Raw genomic sequence first — 12,116 nt, forward strand, 5'->3', positions numbered from 1 at the left:
TCGGGCTCCCTGCATGGAGTCTGCTTCTCCCTCTGTCTGTGTCTCTGAATCTCTCTCTCTCTCTCTCTCTCTGTGTGTGTGTCTCACGAATAAATAAAAAATCTTAAAAAAAAAAAAAAGAACAGTTCTAACACTGTAGCTGAGTGACCAGAGTCAAGTTATTTAACCTCTCTGTGCTCTATTCACTCATCTATAAAACAAGAACACTTCTTATACCTTCTACATCACAGAACTGAATAGTGAGAATTGATTAATTTGTACATGTAAAGCATTGAGAATAGCATCTAGCACGTAGAAATAACACACTGTATAAATTTTTGTAATGGCAACCAATGCTTTGGTGTCTTATTCATATAGGCATTCACCTCTACACACAAGATTGCTCACTTTGAACACCTATAACATCTTACTGAAGACTGCTTTTTGACTGCAGAAACACCTCAGCTTATAATTAGGACAAGCTAGAAATGCCAGTTTATGTTAATGATGGCTAGGAAAGTGTTGGATATACACCTACAGCTTCCTTGCTCTTAGTTTGGAGTAACCCTGAGACATATTTTATTTGGTCTCCGAGAGCGTGAGCTCCAATGCCCACAGTGGTAACTGCTAGGAATAACCTTTATTGACTTCAGTCCCTTTCCTTTCTTACTTCCCCATCCTGCTACCAGTGTTTCCTGTGATCACTTCCCAAATAAACTATCTGTACTTGAAAGCTTACCCAGCTTTTTCTGAGGAAACCCAAACTAAGGCCCCTTTTTTTTTGTTATCGGTCCTATAAATGTGAGGACAGTTTTCTATTACATGAAAAAAGATTCTGTACTTTAAAGAGATCATGAGACACGTGGGTGGCTCAGGGGTTGAGCATCTGCCCTCAGCTCAGGGTGTGATCCCGGAGTCCTGGGATTGAGTCCCACATTGGCTCTCTGAGGAGCCTACTTCTCTCCCTCTGCCTATGTCTCTGCCTCTCACTCTCTGTCTCTCATGAATAAAATGTTTTTAAAAATAAAGAGATCATGAAATCATACAATTTAAAGGACACAGTATTAAATACTTAATATTTTTTGAAAGTTTGCTTTAATTCAAGGCATATATATGCTGGGTTTTGAAACAGGGTTTGACAGAAAGAAACATTTCCTTCATCTGAACAGGAAGAAAGAGAAAGGAAAGACCCACATATGGGGAGATTTGGAGACAGAAAGATGAGAGAATCTGGTGGCTTCTATATATTTTTGAAAAACTCAAATTCATATTTATCTAAAACTTCTATTTCATTCATTTTTTCTTTGATTTTTTACTACTCCCGTTTTTTGGTTCTAATCCCATTACTTCTACAGTTTCTACTCCTCTTCTATTTTTCTATTTTTCTTAGTCTTTAATTTGTGTTCATAACAGCTGTCAGAAGAATGGCCCTAGGGTGGTAGGTGAAAGGAAATATGGATGAGAGGGCCTTCATCACCACAGCTTACCCCAAGTCACCCAACTCCACCCTACCTCAGCAACAATTACTTGATTACCTTAGAAAAGAGGAGTGGGGGAAACTGGATGATCTGTGTACCTGCCCACAGCTTCTCAAGAAAACCTCACTGCACTGGTTAACTTTCTTCCAGGGCTACATGACTCCTATGAGAGAGAGATCGCCCCATAATTTGACATAGGATTTCAGAAAAAAAAAAAAGGTTTTCCTATACCAGGCTTAAACTGCAATATGTCTATATAATATTACCTATGAAGGACACCTGGGTGGCTCAGTGGTTGAGTGTCTGCCTTCGGCTCAGGGCATGATCCTGGGGTTCCAGAATCAAGTCCCACATCAGGCTCCCCACAGGGAGCCTGCTTCTTCCTCTGCCTCTCTTTGTGTCTCTCATGAGTAAATAAATAAAATCTTTAAAAAATACATATTACCTACGATGTGAGAAGACTTAGTTATAAAGAGCCAGAGCTTTCTCTGGAACTGTCATAGGAAAGTATATATTTGATTCTGATTTTTTGGAGCAACATACTTAAGACAGTTGCATTATAATGTAGGGTTATTTTTTTTGTTTGTCCATTCAATAAATATTTATTGAGCTTAAAGATTCTACAAAACAGCTAAGGACTTGAGTATTAAGTTTAAGATTTGGAATATTTATAATAATCTTTAGTAGGATGTCTGGCAATACAGAAAATGCTAAAGAAAGGCTGTTTTAATCACTGTCTGTATCTTCCCAGTTATCATATCATAATTATCACTTCAGAAGTCTGTCCCCCCCCCAACTAGACAGCTGTTCTTAAAGATGAGTTTGCCCTACTCATTTAAGTGCCATACCCAACCAAGTTCCTATATACAGCAGTCTCTCAATACTTGTTTCAGAAATGAATGAAATAAATGTATCATTATAAAAAGTACATAATTATAAACTATTGCCAAAAATGAGTATTCACAATGTACCTAGGGCCAAAGAGATTCCTAAATGATCTTTTCAGTCTCAAGAAAATCTGGTTTTTATTTGCTTGAGTTTAAGAAAAGGATATTCAACTTTTTAATAACCCAATTTCAAATACAACAAAAATGTGAAAAAAATTTAATCATTCTCAAATATCTCATACAACAATGAAGTCACAAATCTTTGGATAAAATGTGTTCACATATCTTCAGATCATTATATTAAAGTTATTTGGAATTAATTACAGTTCTTTTCTATAAAAGAAATTACATGGGTTTTAAGAGTTGGAAAATCAACTTTACAGTTTCCCTTTGAACTTCATCAACAACGATATTCTCTTCATCATCAGGTAAAATTAACCATCTATTAGAACATAGCCATACCCTATACTAGAAATTCTATGAGGTATGCACCTTACATATTTTTACGTTATCTGCCCTTGGGCCCAATTTTACTAATCTACATTAAGTGTTTCAGAATATATAATTATGTTTTTCAGCTGTTTGGTTTCTGCTTATATGTAACAAAGTTGCCAATTTCAAAGTCATTTACATCCTCCTTGCAGTTAAGAAGCCATGTAATTGACCCAAATGTCTCAGTAAATAAAAACACTATCTAAACAGACTGCTCATCTCTACTATGGCATATTGACATCCCCAAACAAAAGCAAAACATAAACCAGATCACAAAATTTTTATTCAAAGTAAGTTTCAAGAATGAGTAGAACATTTGAGCTACTCATTTAGAACAATGACCACTCACCAATCTAAAGGTAAGTGGCCTGAAATGTGATGTTCCTTCCAACTCCATGATGCTACATCAATAAGTACAGAAAATAGACATACCTACTATAATGAAACATCTCACTTAAAATAAGTATACAGTGATTTGAAAAGCCCCCCTGCCTAAAATATTTTACTCATCAGGATACAAAAGCCTAAAATTTTACCACCCATTTCTTTAAATGGAGTATTAACCAATATTCTCTCTTAAAATGCAAACTAAAGTACCTCAGTAATAGCTACCATTAATTATTACCATGTATTATTAGTGTAAATTAATTTACCGGATGACTTTTCTCACTGACAAGCAGGATCCAGGGATATCATGAAAGGCCCAAGATTCCCAAGATGGGAGAAATCTTAAAAAGGAGATGGTGGGCAACAAAAGCAAACTTAATTTCCTTAACAATTTTGGCCAGGGCAGTAGCTTTGTACACATCAAGCAAAAATATATAACGTCCTATTCTATTAATTTAAACAAACAAGACAGACAATTATCCTCTTAAGTCAGACCAGGTATATAATCCTCTCTGCCTAGAAAGACTTATTCCAGATCCCTTTCAGTCTCAGGATTCTATGTGTAACAAACACAATTCACTAACTCTAAAACCCAACAGAATTAAGTGATAAAATAACATTCCATCAGAAATTACAGAAATCATCTAGTATCCTGGAACTAGACTAGGATTTAAAGCCAAATTTGAAATGGAAAGCTCGGTCCATCCCTTTAATTCCTTCCTTAGCCAGGATATAACTTGAGCAAGTTACTGCACCTCAGAGCCTGTTTCCACATGGCCATGTCTTCCTTGAAGAGATGCTGAAAGCATTAAAAACACAAAGCAAACATAAAACTCATACTACAGTGCTTGACAAGAAACATTACAACAATGGTAGCTAAGCTACTATTATTAATGTTCTTAAAAAAAAAAAACCAACTGAACAAAAAAAGGTGAAAGCTAAGAAAAATAAAATGCATACCAGTAAACAATGACTAAAATGTATTTCTTTCTTCACAATATATGAGAAAAATATATATTTAATAACAGAATTTTAAAACCAAAAAAATTAATTGGCATAAATAACAATCAAGAAAGTATTAAGTTAATATAAATAACATAGTTCTACAAATACCAGTGAACATGATTCTTAGAAGCAGATCAAATATCAAAATACACTAGTCACCAGGCAACCATTGCTAAAGAAATGGTGAGTGACAATTCAAACACTATAAATTAGCAAATTAAACATGCTTTTAACATCATAAGCTACACTACAATAATGGTTCTTTATATTATATGCGGAAGAATTTTTAACATCTAAGAAATCATATCATTCAACAATAATGTTGCACTTTTGGGAACCTGACTTCTATAGCCATAATTTTATGCTGGTTTACCTAAATACTTACTAAAAGCAAAAACAAAACAAATATTTTAAAAATCTATAGAAAACGTATCTATTAAAAGGGTAAAAAGAACTGACTTCAACTTCTCCAAATCTAGAAGAAACCATGATTTTTAAATATAGCCTGCTTTAAATAGTCCACTAGAACTAATTACTACCTTCATCATATTCCTTGATATGGTCAGTAATACAAAGAGATGAACAGTAACTAGTAAGTGAAAGGTTTAATCCTCCCACTTCTACAACCCATATACTGGTTGTGGGGTTCTGTCGTCCCTTTTTGTACTAACTAGTGAACACACTCTGTAAGTTTCCTTTAATTCTTTTAATTAAGAATTAAATATATCATTTTCATTAAAAATACACCAGAAGCCATAACACTAAAAAGCACCAGTAAAATAAAATTCTATAGGATTTTAGTAATAAAACTATTTCCTTTTGCCTATCTGGCCCTTACGCTTCTCTTTTATCTTCTACCTTCTGTCACTTCTGTCAGAAAACTCTACCAAATACATATTCAGGGATCCCTGGGTGGCGCAGCGGTTTGGCGCCTGCCTTTGGCCCAGGGCGCGATCCTGGAGACCCGGGATCGAATCCCACGTTGGGCTCCCGGTGCATGGAGCCTGCTTCTCCCTCTGCCTGTGTCTCTGCCTCTCTCTCTCTCTCTCTCTCATAAATAAATAAAAATTAAAAAAAAATTCAAACTACTGGCCCAACAAAATAGGGTCTTTGGGTGTGGGAAGAAGGAAAAAGAAACTGGCCACACTCTCATCATACTTACCAACACTCTCATTTTAAATGAGTACGGATAGAAAAAAATGGATATGAATAGAAATATACTTTACATATACATAAAATGTGACAAAGTACAATAAGATCAGTAATCTAAAGTTTAAACTTTAAACATTTTGGTCAATGTTCTCCTCTCTTTGAAATGTTCATTCCATGGTATTAATTCACCATTAAAATGATAAAAATACAGCTACCATAACAATGGCTATAACATTTATTCAATGCTTACTGTGTCCTAGACACTGTTCTAAACATGTTATATGTATTTAATCATTTAATTGTCATAAATAACTGTTCATTTACAATTCCCCACTTTACAGATGAGAAAAATATGGCACTGAGAAGCTAAGCACAAACATAATTAAGATATGACCTCAGTAATTATCTCTTCATTCTCAGTTTCTTTATATGAAAAATGAATTCCTTCCTCCCAGCTCTACATTTAGAAGCTACTATGAATGCTACCAAAATTAATATTTTGCTATAAAAAACATATTTTTCCCACTATGGCATTTCTTCTCCTGAAAGGATCCTCCATTAAATCAGAGGTCAACACTGTTTTTTAAATAACCAAGTGGTAATACATCAAGTTATAGAGACTGATTAGCAGCACAGAAGGCCAATTTATAAAGTGAGCCAAATCTGACTTAACCACCTCCCCACTTTTCTAGAACCTCTCTCTCAACTGGCCATAAAGGCTATATTTATGTACTTTGAAAAAGCTTATTTGACCCTAAAGAACTTGACAATTGCTAAAAGACATATGGTAGTTTTTAAATATCCAAAAATTCTTTAATATTCCTCCCTACAAGAGACGAAACTTAATTAATTCCTCCTTTGAAGTGTGGGCTGGACTTAGTGATACGGTTCTAAAAGAACATGACAGAAGCAATGGTGTGTAAGTCAAAAATGGCACCACATCTTCCTCTTTGCTCTCTTGGATCATCTATTCCAGGGGGAAATCAGCTGCCTTGTTAGGACACTTAAAAGGCCTGGAGAGGTTCACATGTTGAGGATTTGAGGCCTCCAGCCAATAGCCATGTGAGTGAACCATCATGGAAGCAAATCCTTTAGCCACAGTTGAGACAACTAAAGTCCCAGCCAAGATTTTGGCTGCAACCTCCTGAGAGACCCTAAGACCAGAGGGAACCAGTTTTTAGGCATGCTCAAATCCAGACCCACAGAGACTGAGATACTAAATATTTTAGACCACTAGATTCAGGTATAATTTGTTACTCGGCAATAGATAACTAATACAAAATATGATAAAACTAATTTTGCAAGATAACTGCAAGTTATCTCTACCCTAATGGTTCATACTTGTCATGTTAAGCTAAACTACTGCACTCTACTCTCCTCCAACTTACCAAAAGTTGAGGAATCAGTAATAACACACCAAGAAGATTACCAATTATATGAGTGAACCATTTCCTCTCTCTATTCTAACTGGAAGTCTTCCGAATGGACTCTAGAGCAACCTCTACCCTGCCGCCTATAAAAGAAGATCTGTGTCTATAACCATCACCACCTCCTTACCTCCTATCTTAGAAGTCTATCTAAAGTTCCCTTGACCTGAATCCTAATATTCCATCCTTTCCAGCTTAGTCAGTGATTAATTATTTTCCCTCATTCTTCTGTCCTCAAATTTTATTTCTGATGGTTTTTTTTTATCCTCAGCGAATAAAGATTATAAGTCATATTATCTATACCTCTAGAAAACAAAAAACTCTCTCTCAAACTCCTATCTCTAGCTATCCTCTCTCTATTCCACTTGAAACCAAACTTTCTGAAAGAGTAAATGACATCAGCTATTTCAATTTTCTTATCTCTTACCCAGTGTGAACTGGCTCCACATATATAATTGCTCTTGCTCCGGTCAACAACTTCTTGACATGTTCAATGGATACTTTTCCTGTCATTTAATGTCTCAAAGATACTTAATTGTTCCCTTTCTCCAAACTCAGTACTCCCACTAACTTCTGTAATTCTCCTGCTTTCTTATCTACTCATTCATCTCTTTTTTTTTTCATTCATCTCCTTTGAGGTGTGTTTTCCTTCCATCTGATTTATTAGTGTTCCCCATCCTCATTTCTCTTCTTTTACTTTACATTATTTTTCCCTGAGTAATCTCATCCAGTCCCATTGCTTTTAACCAACACCTATAATACGAAACTAAATTTTATGTTTCCAGTTGGATATTCTTAACTAAGATCCATATATACAACTTCCTAATGACATTTCTTGGAAGTCACAGATGCCTCATAACTATAGCCCCAAACTGGTCTTCTCCAACCAGGTTTCCAAATCTATTGTTCTTCCTATACTGCCATAGTAATTGGCCCCACTCGGTTTCCCAAGCCAGAGATCATAAAATTGAGTTATCTTTCAAATATTTATTGAACATTAATTATGTGCTTGAACATGACAGTAACTAGAAATTATCCTGACTCTACTCTCCCTCAAGCCTACCAAGTTCTACCCAGTACATGTCCTTTGCCTCTGTCTAATCCATCTCCATCCTTAATTCCAATTTGCATCACTATACTTCTGGTTCTCATTTGCCACCTGGATTATTACAATAACCTCTAAATGATCACCAACCACTCTGCCAAGTTCATCACTCTTTCAATTCATCCCCAGACTGTTGCTTGACCATGTCACTTCTATATGTTATTTACAAATTGCCTGCAATTTTCTCAAATGAAAGAGTTAATTTTCTTAATCTTTCATGAAATTTTTCAAATTCTATCACTATCTTTAACATGAAAGAGTATGCTAAAATGAAGACTATAAGAATCCTATTTTCCCACAGTACCTTAAAGTACCTTCATTTATGAACTAAAGTTATGAAAGATTTGTTATAAATACAAATATTTACCATATGGGTAGTGTTTTCCAAGTCTTTTACATAAACCAAAAATATCTTTGCATCTGAAACTCAAAAAAAATGTATGGTATTTCACAAAAATATTACCTTGAAAAAATACTCTAGACTTTCCAGGGCCATGATGACTACTACTCTAATACTTAAAAAAACTGAAATAGTGCCTGAAATAAGGTATATGATACTCAATAAATATTAGTGAAATGAATTATTTCTTCATCATGTTTAACCATGTCTTCTATGATTTTCCATAGAACTGATAATAAAAAATATACTTGAGTTCAATCATACCCAGTTTTCTGTAAAGAACAAACCAAACTAATTTTCTTCACTTCTTCGAAAACTCTTTATAATATGGACAGATAAATGAACAAGCAAAAGAGGGGGAAAAAATGTTGATACTTGATCAAGAATCAAGCCAAAGTTTCCCTTGGCTTTCTCCTGCCAATACACAAACTATGCACTTGACTTGTCAGTCGGGTATCAACAATTCAAAAGTCATATAAAAGAAATGGCAGGTCATATTATACACCCCCCCAACCTCTACTCCTTGACCAATTAAGAAGATTAAAACACAACTAAAGCAGAAAAAGATTTCCTTTATCTCAGCTTTAAATAGAAATCAGATTTTTTTTAAAATTTAGCCAAAATATTTACCCAAATTTTTTTCAGAGTCTGTAATGTTGTTTTTCTTCTTCCTTATCTTCAGAAGGTCTACCTGCAGAGTTTCATCTTAACCTGAAAAGAACAACATTTTATCCAATTATACAAGATAGTCTGGCTTAACCACATTTCACCATTTCAGATTACTGGATTACATGTGTGTGAACGCACACACATGTAAAGTTTTTAATAGTACTCCAAAATTGCATTTCCTTCTTTAAAATTTCCAAACAAGAAATACTTCTAAATCTAGAATAAGACCACAGTTTCCAAACTACAGCATTCTAAATGTTTCAAAAACCACTATACCCATGGAAAGAGCATGACTGGATAGTCAGAGAGTTGTAGAGGTCAAATCCTACCTTTAAAACATACTCAAGGGGCACCTGGGTGGCTCAGTCCATTAAGCATCTGACTCCGGGGCAGCCCCGGTGGCTCAGCTGTTTAGCGCCGCCTTCAGCCCAGGGTGTGATTCTGGAGTCCCGGGATCGAGTGGAGGAGCCTGCTTCTCCCTCTGCTTCTCTCTCTCCCCCTCTCTAATAAATAAAATCTTAAAAAAAAAAAAAAAAAAAAAAAAAAAAAAGCATCTCTGTTTGGGATCAGGTCATGATTTCATTATCATGAGATCAGGACCCCTGTCAGACTCTGCACTCAGAATCTGCTTGAGATTGTCTCTCTTCCTCTGCCCCACACCCTGGGCACGCTCCCTTGTGTGCTCTCAATCAACAAACAAATAAATAATAAAACAAATAAACAAATAAATAAATCTGTAAAAAAAATATATATATATATACTCAGGGATCGGGGATCCCTGGGTGGCTCAGCGGTTTAACACCTGCCTTCAGCCCAGGGCATGATCCTGGAGTCCCGGGATCCAGGCCCACATCGGGCTCCCTGCAAGGAGCCTGCTTCTCCCTCTGCCTGTATCTCTGCTTCTCTCTCTCTCTCTCTCTGTCTCTCTCATAAATAAATAAATAAAATCTTTAAAAAAATACTCAAACTGTGACCTTAAAAAAGTTGTTGTCTCAGACTGTTGGGTCTTTGCTGGCAAGAATCATGTCTCAGGGGGGATCCCTGGGTGGCTCAGCGGTTTAGCGCCTGCCTTTGGCCCAGGGCGCAATACTGAAGTCTCAGAATCGAGTCCTGGGATGGAGTCCCACGTCGGGCTCCCTGCATGAGCCTGCTTCTCCCTCCTCCTGTGTCTCTGCCTCCCTCCCTCTCTCTCTCTCTATCATAAATAAAAAAATCTTTTTAAAAAATCATGTCTCCGTTTCCTTCCTATTCCAAGCACATAGCACACTTTTCATCAAATGGAAATCACCTTGCAAACTCTTAAGATACTTGGGAGATGATAAGGCATACTGATTAAGGGACTGTAAACTGGAGTCAGATTATCTGGTTTAAATCACATCTCCTGACTTTCAACAAGTTGATTTTTAGGGCTGTATCTTTATGAAATGATAATAAAAGACCTTATATGATAGGATTGTTATGATGATTAAATGAGATAACATGCCTATGAAATATGTACCACTCAACAATTCTGTTTAAGATAAATATTCTGGTTAATTCACCTAATTTTATATTTAATGTTTATGGTTAACTTAGAATAAATCCGCTTCAATGCCATGCAAAGAGTGAAAGCAGCAACATGAAACCAGTTGAAACTTACACGCTTGGACAATTAAAAGGCTATTTCCTTAGGGCGGAAATTTACCAGAACTCTTTCCATTTAACAAGCGTCCCAGGATCCCTGGGTGGCGCAGTGGTTTAGCGCCTGCCTTTGGCCCAGGGCGCGATCCTGGAGTCCCGGGATCAAGTCCCACATCAGGCTCCCTGCATGGAGCCTGCTTCTCCCTCTGCCTGTGTCTCTGCCTCTTTCTCCCCCTATGTCTATCATGAATAAATAAATAAAATCTTAAAAAAAAAAAAAAGAAAGAAAAACAAGCGTCCCTAACTTTCCAATGACAAAACTAAGGCCAGTGGGATGGGGAGTTAGGTGTGGGAGAGTGGGTGGGAGCCAAAATTCTGCAGACGGAAAACCAACTTCCCTTCACCTTCCTCTGACCAAAAGATAATGTTTCCGACGAAATGTACTCTTCCATAGCGCAGACTCGGCCAGCACCAATTCGGAATACAAAACACTCCACGCCTGGATTGGAAAGGGGGCTCAAAGGCTTCACTGCCCTCGGTCAATAGACCCTACGTTATCGGGGGCGCGGCAGCTCAGAGCTGCTGGCAAGGCTAAAGCCAGAGCCTGCAGGTGCACTGTCCTTCCCGCCCGCCGAGTCCACGCACCAGCCGCGGGCGCCGCCCACCCGCCTGAATCGCCGTCCACAGAGGCCGCTCCTGCGTCCGCGCCCCCAACAATCTGACCGCGACGGCCCTTCCAGGCCTGCCCACTGACCTCCGACACCAGGTCGACAGGTCCCGGGGCCGTACAAGACACTGAGAAATGAGTCGACACCGCAACACACAGCAGCGACGACGCCAAACCCCCGAGACTCCGACCCGGCTGAATTCCAGAGATGATGGGAATCCTCTCACCCCAGCCCTGCCCAGTCCGACCCCGTCCCCTCACCTGGGCGAGCGCCGGGGCAGCCTGGAACCGCTCCGGCCTCTCTCCGAGGGACCCCACAGGCCTCGGGCAGCGGCAGCAGCGCCGAGCCGGACCCGGGCCGCGAAACTCTGCCCGCGCCACACCCTCCAAGCCCTCCACCCCGGCCGGCAGCCACAGGTGCGGCCCAGGGCCCCGGCCACTGACACCGAGGGGCGGAGAGGGATGGGAGGGGTCCCAGCTGGGGCCAGGCGTCACTGCGGCTGCGTCAACTGGTAGCGTCTTGCGTCATGACGCCGGTACGCCAGCCTGGCCCCGCCCAGGAGTCTGCGGCGCCCGCCCCGCCCCCGGCCCCTCCCCCCGACCCCTCCCCGCCCGTCCCGGGGCTGAGGGTGGAGTCTGGGCGGTGGGGCGGAGATCAGGGGCGGAGGTCAGGGGCGGGATCGCGCCGAGCGAGTGTCCGCGCCCGGCCTTTCCGACCCCGGAGCCGCGGGGACGCGGCAACCCGCAGAGCGCGAACGGAGAGGAGAAGCTGACCGGTGCTAGGAAGCGCAGTGAACCCTCTCGGAATAGAGAGCAATGCTCTTCTGACCTTATCAATCCCGGGAGTT

The 12,116-nt window shown here is 39.2% G+C and overlaps 1 protein-coding gene across 10 annotated transcripts in view; it reads right to left on the reverse strand.

The window, feature by feature from the left end:
* BLTP1 (bridge-like lipid transfer protein family member 1) overlaps positions 1 to 11,779 on the reverse strand; it is a 204,441-nt gene extending 192,662 nt beyond the window's left edge. For 9 of the 10 annotated variants that reach the window (XM_072788527.1, XM_072788528.1, XM_072788533.1 and 6 more), the window contains exons 1-2: positions 11,530 to 11,779; positions 8,943 to 9,023 (exon numbers count right to left, since the gene is read on the reverse strand). The gene's annotated coding sequence lies outside the window, so the exon portion shown is untranslated. Of the gene's footprint in view, positions 1 to 8,942; positions 9,024 to 9,310; positions 9,499 to 11,529 lie in introns of all 10 variants that reach the window. The other variant, XM_072788526.1, reaches the window with a different exon arrangement.
* Positions 11,780 to 12,116: the final 337 nt, after the last annotated feature.

Source organism: Canis lupus, chromosome 20, assembly GCF_048164855.1.
Source record: "Canis lupus baileyi chromosome 20, mCanLup2.hap1, whole genome shotgun sequence".
Taxonomy (NCBI): domain Eukaryota; kingdom Metazoa; phylum Chordata; class Mammalia; order Carnivora; family Canidae; genus Canis; species Canis lupus.